The sequence below is a fragment of the Silene latifolia genome, chromosome X, assembly GCF_048544455.1.
Source record: "Silene latifolia isolate original U9 population chromosome X, ASM4854445v1, whole genome shotgun sequence".
NCBI classification, from domain to species: domain Eukaryota; kingdom Viridiplantae; phylum Streptophyta; class Magnoliopsida; order Caryophyllales; family Caryophyllaceae; genus Silene; species Silene latifolia.
This window is the reverse complement of record NC_133537.1, coordinates 18,612,683-18,625,653: the sequence shown is the minus strand read 5'-3', so window position 1 is coordinate 18,625,653 and position 12,971 is coordinate 18,612,683.

Here is a 12,971-nt window from a genome sequence, read left to right as displayed (position 1 = left end):
TGTTTAATATCCTAATCAGTAGCTTACTAGAACAATTATCTTTCATACAAAACTTACTACTCTTCTACTCTTCATTTGCGGCTATTTTCCAATCTCTCTTAAAATATACTCGTATGAGATATAAAATATAAACAAATGACACCCAAACTAAAAGTGACCATGTACTATAATGGTTCTAGCTAGATCGGCACCAGTGTCTACTCGACACTTCATATGAGCTCTCGCACTTGTGTCTAACTCTAACTTTGGGTATGCTATGACACTCCAAACATTTATTTTAGACCAAAAATCTGTCAATTTTTCATAAAATAACCGAGCTTGGCATTTGGGTATGCAGCCCCGTGTAACACCCCGATTTATGAAGGAGCCATTAGCAAGACATTCCCTAATAAACCGGACTGTTACCATCTCGGTTTCCCGAGGTAGTGAATAACAAATTAAACTCCAAGGCAAAATATATAATTACTTTAACTTAATTATTACAAAACCTCTTTTACATCAAATTACAAGGAACTAACATAAATGAAAGTGAAAGTCTTCTAAATGATGATCTAGCTACTAAGTCTTCTGATCCAGTGTCTCACGCCCATCAAGCTCCCAGCCTATCTCATAAACTCCGCAAGCCTCGCTCCCAATATTTGGATCGTCACAGGTGTTCACGAATACACAGGTCAACCACGAGGTTGAGTAGGGAATACAATGAAACAACAAAATATGATATGCATGCTCCTCCGTCACCTCCATCTCCATCTCAACTCATATCTCATAACCCGGAACACCCGACCATACCGATCCCAGTAGACTATATATCGACCGTAGCCGATCCGCGCCGTAGAGAGGACACCAGGGCAAGTCTGCGAGAACCCGCCCGGGCCTTATCACAACATCATCTTCACCACACCACATCACCACAACATCCTCCATCTCCAAAGCATATGAATGCGCAAAAGAAATTAATGCAACACAATATATATATCTTTGAACTGATCAATCATAAAATCATGCCGGTTACCAAATGTTGTGATAACATACTCAATACGATCAATTCAGTCAATCACCTTCCAGTATATGAATCATAACGTAAATCAACAGCCACGAAGCAAGTCAACGTTCACAGTTTGGTCATACGAAACACAAACAAGTCAACACAATTCAACATCAACGATAATAAGTCAAGTGTATTTCCCTACCTTTTCGCAATCCAAGCACACACAAGCAATCACTTATGATCCTTCACTTATCCATCACCTACATAACATAATTATGTATAATTACCATCTACTCAGTCAATTAATCATGCACATAACCTAGACTCATCATAACTTAATAGGAATATCAATTTAAAGAACAAACACGACTTTTCCTGATTTTCCTGCTCATGGCGGACTCGGTATAAAATGAATAACTAATTCCAGAAAATTCGAATTGATGCAAGGCCAATTGAATTGGAACCCCATGAGTCTTAGCTACAATTTATATCTAACGTGTTTTTCTCAAATTCCAAACTTATCAAGGGTTTTCAGACTGATTTCCAAAAACTGACAGAAACCGTCGCATAAAAAGTATTGATTCATAAAACGAGTTTGACAAATGATTCTTAAGTAAAACCAACGCCTAACTCATCTAAACTCTTTAAATTAAATATATGAAAAAGATCCAGCACCAATTCAATATCTAAATTATGTTTTAGAAGTAATATTTCAGCCTCTACTGATTTGCGGACGTTTTAGATAGACGTTCACAAATAATTTCTTCAGGAAAAACTACACGGTGAAATGCTACCAATTTTCACAGGCATAAACTAGGCTTGGAATAAATATGAGTCTCTTCTTTAACTTTTTGCATCCCACGGATTTAAGACAGGTAAAACACTCAAATAACACAGACCAACGAATCTGTAAATTGCTGTAACTATTCCATTCATTTATCTCATACAATTTATAATCAAAAACCCCCAAACCAATTCTAGGGTTACGAAAATTATCCCAATACTACTATAATTATGCTAATAATTGAATAAAGAGGTAATAGGATAGTCTACTTACGAAATAGGATGAGAATAGACTGAGAAATCGCCTCGCAATTCCTCACGCGGCTCCCTTCACACACGGCTCCCTCTTCTCTCTTTTCTCTCTTTTCTCATGGTTAAAATGAATATGGTGATAGGGAGATTAGGGTTTGGTTAGATGGGTTATATATATAGGATAGGTGCTATTAAGACGAAACGGGCCTAGCCTAGTTAGATTAATTAAAACCCGAGTCACATAATTACCCGAGTCACAAATACACTACACGACCCAGCTGGTAACTCGGCCTAATATAATATCATATTAAAATACCGGGTATTACAGTCTACCCTCCTTAAAAGAAACTTCGTCTCGAAGTTTACCCTCTCTACCAACCAACGCAAACGAATTATGAAACGCATATACAAAAGTATGTAAGGCACCCACCAAATTGAATATTAAACTCAGTATTACATTCCATCCTCCTTAAAATAAACTTCGTCCCCCAAGTTTAACCATAACAGAAACACATCATGTAACACTCCAATATAACCCATACAACGCATAACCAATATAGCCAAACTGAGAAATCACACATGAACGTATAAAGATTTTACAATCCTACCCTCCTTAAACATGGTTACGTCCCCGTAACCTTCATTATTATAACAAAAGTTCTCAAACTACTGCTAACAACTGAAAGAGGATAAAAGATTCACAACTCACGTTCAAGTTAACTAATCCCTACTAAAGACAATCAATATACAAGCTCTCTCAAGGAAGCTACAGTTACTGCTGCTACAGCACATCGCCACGGATCGGAGCAAAAGCCACGTTGAATAACTTAAGACATTTCAGTATTAATCTAAACACTCTTCATATCAATCAATACATGCAATAACATTCACAGGATCTGCTTGTCAATCTAATTTATACATTACTACTCAGGTTACAAAGATGAAGATGCTTAGGTGCTCACATATGGTTCATGTCAAATAGCATATTTTCCAAGAAATATTGGTCGAATGACGAATGACGAATGCACATTGATTGGCAAATTTTACAAGCTTATTGGTCGAGTCAGTCAAGCGAGTAAACAACGATATTGGAAAGTTAACATACAATACTATCATACATAAAATTTCATTCTTGATGTTAAATATATTTAAACTGCACCCAACACCATGACATAAAAGATTAAATGTATTTAACTACACCAATTTTACAAATATTCATTACATATCATGCTAATATCAACATACCATGTTAACACACAACTCACTTAAATCACCACATTACATTTCCCGTTTTGACATTCGTAACTAACCACAACCCACTAATTCACTACATGAACGAACAACATGACTAAATTAACCCACTATTTGTGACTCCGTTCTAGCTTCATTCCCCAGACTAGCAAATATCATGAAACCATACAACCAGATTAATCGGCCGGAAATCTCATTCAATTTATACTCACACGACAAAATTTAACTTCATTTTCAAAACTTTTACTTTCATACTGGACGGTGAATAACTTTCTTAACATAAATCTTATAACAGAGCCGTCCATAGAATCCATTTAACTCAAAATCAGATAAACTTAACTCAATTCCTTCAAACAATACAAGCTTAGGTGTCGACTCATATTTCGTAATTTACAGGTTCATCTTATTCATTTCAGTCCTATGTTTACTAATGAACGACTATTACCTCAACATCAGGATTTTAGTTGCACTTCTTTACTCGATTATATTCACGGCTAACATGACTACAAAGATTTAATCGGAGACCTTTTAGATAGTACACATTCCCTGGTGACGTCTCATCAAAGCATACGATTCGTACCATGATGTAAAGCAAGTAACTACAAATTAACTGTGTTCAATCAAAATTTTACCTCTTTATTACAGATCTATTTATCACGGGTTGCATGGTCACACAAAAGTATAAGTACCAACTCAATCACATGTTAAATTTTAAAACGATTTATCACGTCATAAGAACTAGACAAGAGTCTAGCCATATAGTCAATATAAGAAGATTATTAGTTTAGATCGGAGGCACATTATAAAATTCCCTGTTAAACTCCTTACGGAACCATCGACTGTGCGTCATGAGTAATTAACTTAATAATGTAGAAGTCAAACAACTGAAATTACAATTGAGTATTAATGGTTATATGATTCGCAATAACAACAAAATTACTTCCATATCACACATATGTTTAACATTTTAGCAACCATACCATTCAATTGTATCCATCAACTCAAAGATAATTCATTTTCAAAGAAAATAAAAGATATCGCATAAACAACTTAAACATGTACATATACCATCATATAACTTATAAAACATTATCTATGACAAAAGATTAGCAAGGTGAACAAGTTCTCTGGTTTGCACGGTTTGAACAAATAGGCAACTCGCGGCTCAATTAAACGTAACTATAACGACTATCATTTAAACATACGCATAACATGTGAATCATCAAAGGGTTATTTCATTATAATTCATAGCGACGGTTCGAGAATATATTTCAAATATCGTAACTATATCAAACTATATTTCAAATATCGTGACAATTGCAACAATCACCTTAGCATTTCATGACAATACAACTATGAACATATCCAATAAGGAGCAACAACACTATTTTATTACCATATCATAAGTTTAGGTTCAATCAAATAAATTAATGCAATGAAAGTAATAAGTATAACTATAGGCACACAGACTCACATAAAAGACATTAGAACTCGGATGACATCCTACATGTGTGAACATTTAGACATACTCATTACTACCATCCATGTGTAAACATTTAAACATAATTATTATAAATATTCATGCGAGTATATTAGAACAATCAAGTTAACATTTAACGCCACCAACTTTACCAAGATATGACAATACGCTTTTATATTTATATATATCCGACCACTATACAAATATGATGAACACACCAGAGATATTATAACATGCCAAGCATAAAATATGCAAACAACTGGACTCGTATAAAATATTTCACCCTCGATTAAGAATCAAATTAAGCTATTCAATTTCACTCATACTATCATGCCAACAATGTTATAAACTAAACTTTAATTTTTTTTTATCACTAGTTAAGATACATAACCAATGAATATGTGTGCTACTATCATCATATAAGGACACTATAATTTCACATTAATAAGGCTCATGAAATAATCGAACAACTGCATGAAAACTCAACATAGCATTCACATTTTAAAAGTTATGATTCACGTTGTAACTTCCAAAAAAATCACGAATAAATAACCGTTCAACGAAAACTTGAGTTATATTACTTTTTATAATATACAGAGAGTTAATAATTCGTGAGAAAAAGAATGAGGTCCAAAGCTCAAGAATTCAATTTTTAAAGGATTTTACAACTCAGTTGGTCCAAACAAGTATGTGACAGCAATTGGTCCGAAACTTGGGTCAGTTTGCAAAACTTACCATTTAATATAGAGACATCAAGAATTTTCGTGGCTTATCAATTTGAAAACATACGCGAATCTTCTGATCGATGGAGTTGGAATTATGCAAAAATTATTAATACAATTTAAATGAGGATTTTTACAAAATCGTTGGTCGAAACATCACTGCACAGGAACTTCCTGACCACAGCCCACTAAAATATTTATTACTCCTAATCCGTATATCCTATAAGCATGAAACCAATGCCAAATGAACACTAACTCACGAGGCTATCTCTCATAAAATTTTCATCTATAGGCAATAAACAGAAAAGAAATGGCAGTAAGGTCAATTAAAGAGTAAAATCAAACAAAACGAGTTTCATCACTAGGTCATTCTTTACTATGTTACAAGCTCTTATGAACATACTATGTATACTAACCCATCCCAACTTAAATCTCACACTTTGTACTTACGTAAACATTTATCCCATAAAATCCCTTCACATCTCGATCTACTCCTTACATCTAAATCACGATTGCTATGACTAGAAACAAGCAATTCAATAGTGTTTCTGATTACTATCACAATACTATACTAGCATGGCTTCGGGATCACATAACCGCATATCACTAGACATAATAGCACTATCAACACGTCATTCACATCCATCCAGATAAATTTCATCAATTCGCAATTATTTTCACGCTCACGATTACCACAATCCAACACTTTATTGATTATCAATCTGAACACGAAAATTTATTTCTCATCTCCACAACATCATATGATCACGTCATCATTCATACAAAATACTTACCGTAACGTTGTCCTGCAGAATGGTTGGAATATATGGGTCTCAAGGTATACATCAACTCGATTATATCCAAGGTTTTCCTTCTAACTACCCCATTCACTCAATTTTCTCTCGGGTTACCTGATTCAAAACTGAGAGGGCAAAAGAGCACGTATTAAGGGCGCCTTCTTAACCGCACTGTGAGCTCCTAACAGTTTATTCCCAGGGGTTCATTTTATTTAAACACATCCTACGTTCATTGGGTTCATTGGTTTAGGCCCGAGGATCGTTCTCTCTGATACCACTTTGTAACACCCCGATTTATGAAGGAGCCATTAGCAAGACATTCCCTAATAAACCGGACTGTTACCATCTCGGTTTCCCGAGGTAGTGAATAACAAATTAAACTCCAAGGCAAAATATATAATTACTTTAACTTAATTATTACAAAACCTCTTTTACATCAAATTACAAGGAACTAACATAAATGAAAGTGAAAGTCTTCTAAATGATGATCTAGCTACTAAGTCTTCTGATCCAGTGTCTCACGCCCATCAAGCTCCCACCTATCTCATAAACCCTTTGTCAAGCCCGCTCCCAATATTTGGATCGTCACATGTGTTCACGAATACACAGGGTCAACCACGAGGTTGAGTAGGGAATACAATGAAACAACAAAATATGATATGCATGCTCCTCCGTCACCTCCATCTCCATCTCAACTCATATCTCATAACCCGAACACCCACCATACCGATCCCGGTAGACTATATATCGACCGTAGCCGATCTGCCAGCTCGTAGCTGAGGACACCAGGGCAAGTCCTGCAGAACCCGTCTGGGCCTTATCACAACATCATCTTCACCACACCACATCACCACAACATCCTCCATCTCCAATGCATATGAATGCTCAAAAGAAATTAATGCAACACAATATATATATCTTTGAACTGATCAATCATAAAATCATGCCGGTTACCAAATGTTGTGATAACATACTCAATACGATCAATTCAGTCAATCACCTTCCAAAGATATGAATCATAACGTAAATCAACAGCCACGAAGCAAGTCAACGTTCACAGTTTGGTCATACGAAACACAAACAAGTCAACACAATTCAACATCAACGATAATAAGTCAAGTGTATTTCCCTACCTTTTCGCAATCCAAGCACACACAAGCAATCACTTATGATCCTTCACTTATCCATCACCTACATAACATAATTATGTATAATTACCATCTACCCAGTCAATTAATCATGCACATAACCTAGACTCATCATAACTTAATAGGAATATCAATTTAAAGAACAAACACGACTTTTCCTGATTTTCCTGCTCATGGCGGACTCGGTATAAAATGAATAACTAATTCCAGAAAATTCGAATTGATGCAAGGCCAATTGAATTGGAACCCCATGAGTCTTAGCTACAATTTATATCTAACGTGTTTTTCTCAAATTCCAAACTTATCAAGGGTTTTCAGACTGATTTCCAAAAACTGACAGAAACCGTCGCATAAAAAGTATTGATTCATAAAACGAGTTTGACAAATGATTCTTAAGTAAAACCAACGCCTAACTCATCTAAACTCTTTAAATTAAATATATGAAAAAGACCCAGCACCAATTCAATATCTAAATTATGTTTTAGAAGTAATCTTTCAGCCTCTACTGATTTGCGGACGTTTTAGATAGACGTTCACAAATAATTTCTTCAGGAAAAACTACACGGTGAAATACTACCAATTTTCACAGGCATAAACTAGGCTTGGAATAAATATGAGTCTCTTCTTTAACTTTTTGCATCCCACGGATTTAAGACAGGTAAAACACTCAAATAACACAGACCAACGAATCTGTAAATTGCTGTAACTATTCCATTCATTTATCTCATACAATTTATAATCAAAAACCCCCAAACCAATTCTAGGGTTACGAAAATTATCCCAATACTACTATAATTATGCTAATAATTGAATAAAGAGGTAATAGGATAGTCTACTTACGAAATAGGATGAGAATAGGCTGAGAAATCGCCTCGCAATTTCTCACGCGGCTCCCTTCACACACGGCTCCATCTTCTCTCTTTTCTCTCTTTTCTTATGGTTAAAATGAATATGGTGATAGGGAGATTAGGGTTTGGTTAGATGGGTTATACATATAGGATAGGTGCTATTAAGACGATACGGGCCTAGCCTAGTTAGATTAATTAAAACCCGAGTCACATAATTACCCGAGTCACAAATACACTACACGACCCAGCTGGTAACTCGGCCTAATATAATATCATATTAAAATACCGGGTATTACACCCCGTGTTCTACCCTTCGCCCCTTTGAATCGACTAGGAGTAACATAGTTTCTCAATGCAATCAATCATGTTCTAAAAAATCGGAAGATATAAGTATTGAGAATATTACGTAGTATCTTCTAATTATCTTATTAGTATATAGTTAACATATATATTAGTGTATAATATATTAGCTTGATCTTGTTTCCTATTCTTTGGCCTTGTATTACGGCAACTATAATGTTCTAGGTTAGCCTTTCATTCTCATTGTAATAGTATATATACCTAGGCTTGTACACTTTGTTAATTATGCAATTCTAATGATATTCAAACCTTTCTCATAATTCTATCATGGTATCAGAGCCTCGTGCTCTTGATAAAGGTTAACGCCTTAAGAGTTGATCCTCTTCCGCTACCCACCACTCTTACCCCCAAGAATTGCATCAAACGTACACCCGTCGCTTTCGAAACACCGCAAACACCTTCCACGCATCACCACAATTCACCACCGTGATCACCAAAATCGACCGTCTCACCACCACCATCGTCACTCGACCTCGAAAATGACCATACTCCTTAGTCACACAACCACGAGTCCCACCTGCATCAAACGCATAAACGGAATCGAAACAGACGACCCATCATCAATCGTCACCATTCACAACCACCGTGGTACCATCATTCGACCACCTTGCTAAAACCCACATCGACACCTCCCATTATCACCCGAGCTTAAAACCCTCGAAAATCGCACCCAAAGTCCTGGCCAAAACGAATCAAATCGCTTCCGTTTTCTCGAAAACAGAGTTTCTGACCAGGCCTGTTATCGCCCTTTTTCACACCATTTAAGACTATCAAAGACCCCGACTCTTCCCATATTCACAAAATTCGTAATCTCACGATTCCAAAACGTCCAAAACCTCGGATTTTCGTTACCGTTTGACCCTCCAACGACCTCAGCAAAGACCGTCGCAAAACACTTTATTTTTCGAAAAACCGTCTAACTTAAGCATATTTCGACACCTCCTCCTCCGACTGTCTACACGATCAACACGACACCTCCGGCTACCTGGCATCACCGACTTGGTCAACCGTTTGACCACCCCTCAAAAACTTTGTCGCCAATTTGGCCACCCCTTATAATTTTGGTCACTACTCACAAGTCCGCCCTTTTACTACAAACTTAGTCATTCACACGACCACCTTTTTAACTTTATCGTCCTCTTAGACACTCCAAAAAAAAAAAAAAATGGCCACAACTCGCTCGGTCAAACACTCAAATCTTGTTATCTATTTTTCCCTTTTTCTTCTTTCTCAAAAAAAAAAAAAAAAAAAAAAAAAAAAAAAAAACCACCAAATTCTCGTACCAACCAAAACCTCCTTGCATTTTCTTAATATTAAAAAAATATATATATAGTCAATCTCTTTTCAACCCAACTCCACGTTTCCTGATTTCTTTATCTCATAATCTCATATACACCTTCACTTTTATGGCAATTTCAAACCAACCCTCTTCCGCTGCATCACCCGAGAATTGCATCAAACCTAACCTTTCGGTCACTACCAAATTTTCCGCCACCACCCACTTGGCTACCAGAGTCAAAACCCCTACTTTGGTATCCCATGGTCAACCTTATCAAAATTGGTCAGCCATGACCACCCCTCTCAAACTTTGTGCCTTTGTGGCTACCCCACTTCATCGGTCTCGCAACACTCACTGCCTCCTACTGCTATACTCGCCCTCGTCTTCTTGTCTTACTATCCAAGATCGTACTTTCCGTTCCGCCGTCCGTCTTGCGGGGGCATATTGAGAATATTACGTAGTATCTTCTAATTATCTTATTAGTATATAGTTAACATATATATTAGTGTATAATATATTAGCTTGATCTTGTTTCCTATTCTTTGGCCTTGTATTACGGCAACTATAATGTTCTAGGTTAGCCTTTCATTCTCATTGTAATAGTATATATACCTAGGCTTGTACACTTTGTTAATTATGCAATTCTAATGATATTCAAACCTTTCTCATAATTCTATCAATAAGAAATTGCAGTAGAGTATTATAAGGCCAAATGTGGAGTAGATTGAATGCAGAGAGGAGTGTTGGATATACCTCATCATCATAGTTGAGCACTTGAGCTTGCCATGACTGTAACACACCCTTGTACCGCAAAGATAGATGGTATACAGGACTCTTAATCTTTGCTACTTGATGTCAGCGAATGTGTCCTGAAATACTCGTATAAATAAAGCCAACTGGAATTCTAATGTGACAATCCTATTTCTAAAGCCTACACGTCGAGCTTGTTGCTCAGTTTTTGTGTATACAATAAATATTGTAGAAAACATTGCAATAGATGTCTTACATTTATGGTTCGCTTTTACGCCACATATAACAACTGAAAAAAGAGTGTAGAATGTGATATCAAAGCGCAAGAGTGTGTACGATGTCATCGTATACCCCAACTTCTAAAAATTGGAATATAACACACATCTATATATAGCAAAGTAGAAAACTGAAGTATTTAGGTAAAATAAGAAAGAAGATTTTTTATTAACTAGAGCCTACCATGAATTATTACACCAGGTCTAGCTAAGAATTTTCTCGAAACTTTCATTTAGAAGAGAAAAATCCACATTTATTTATAATAATGAGGTTGGCATCTCCAATCAATCGAAAGCAAACATATAGTCTAAAGATACTACAACTCGACGCAGTAATAAAAAAGAAAGGATAAAAGAAATAAAAATAAAAATCAAGTGGTAAACTAATGTCATCATATTCCCAGCTCCGTATCTACGCGGTTGAACATACATTTGTTGTTTTTTAATGATGGCAGAGAAGGTAAGTAGTAAACAAGTGCTGTATACTCATGATTTTGCTTTAGGTCATCTGCAACATAACAAGTACTATGCTCATATACTCATTCAGTCGGAACTTCTGTAACAGGTAATTAGCAAGGAAATATCCGTACGCCATTTAGACCCTTTTTTTTGGCAACAGAAAAGAAAGTTTCCTTATACAGCACCTACCCGACTCTCCGAGTCGGACATTATTTTACATTATCTGCAAAGGAAATTAAACTAAGAATGGGGTTAGAAAACAGAAAAGGCTTCTTGAGGGGACGATCTGAGCTTGCCAAATGAGCGAAAACTTCTTTTCTCTTCTTTGCTAATTGAGCTTCGGGGGAGTGTCTACAACAAGACACACTTACGCCTTGAGGACGTAGAAATTTACGGGAGCGAGACCTACTTGTAAAGCAAGTAGATACATTGTGTCTCGGAGATTCATCCCCTTGGCTATGATTCTTCTTGGAGTTAGTAATTCACTTTTTCTCACTCACTCGACAATTAGAAGGGTACCTGCAAAACCTGCGTGTAGTCGAGGTACGTGACAGTTTACCAAACGAAGAAATCTTACGCTTCATAGGACAAGCTGAAAAAAGGAACAAATGATGTTCATTTGAATCCTTATGGGCTTGAAAGCAAATAGAGGCGTTGGCCTTGTCATACGCCAAAGGAACATGTACGCCTGAATTTGGAGCAACAACCGTAGGGTTTCCTTGGAGGATTTGAAACCCAGAAGGAGATAAGTTGTCACAAAAAGAGGATGACTTTGAACTTACGCCACCAATAGAGGACTCCCTCGAACTAGTACCATGAATTCCATTGATGACCCCTGAAGAAGAAGACGCTTCTTCATTCACCACCACTTGAGTTTCCGCTTTTTTGAACGTCTCCTCCTGTTCTTTATCTTATAATGATCTCTTGTAATTCCTCCCTCCTTGAGTCCTTGGTGACCTCAATATTAAGGATCCGAATTGTCATAGTTGACAAGTCTCTTTCACATACGCATTTCACTCTTTCACATACGCATTTTACTTTGTTACCCCTCTCATTTTCAAAATCAATTTTCCATCCTCCTCTTTTGCTTACAATACATGAACAAAAACACCTATCACCAATAACCCACCACCACGACTTACCACATCTCACACCCAACCCCACCAGCAAACCCTACCAAACCACCTCTACCCAGCCACCCTCAACTCCGGCTATCACTTGCAGTCACAGGCATGTCTACCGCCTTCTTTCGCGCACGCACAATCCTTGTCACATGCGCACAACAAGTAAACTCCACCACGGCACCACCTCCGTCTCGCTGGTGAATACCCCGTTTCCGTCAAAGAGCGTGTATGTTATCACCTGTAATGCTACATTAACGAATACCACCGCCTAGTCTCTTACCATAATAAACTTGAAAATCTTAAATTATTAAACAAAACTACAATATAAAGAAAGAGAGAATTTATTCATATTATTAATGATGATTACACATACTTATTCTATTATCTAATTATAATTCATAAATGTTCAATAATAGTGCTTTTAGGGTTTTAATGATGGAGAGGTAGTACGTATT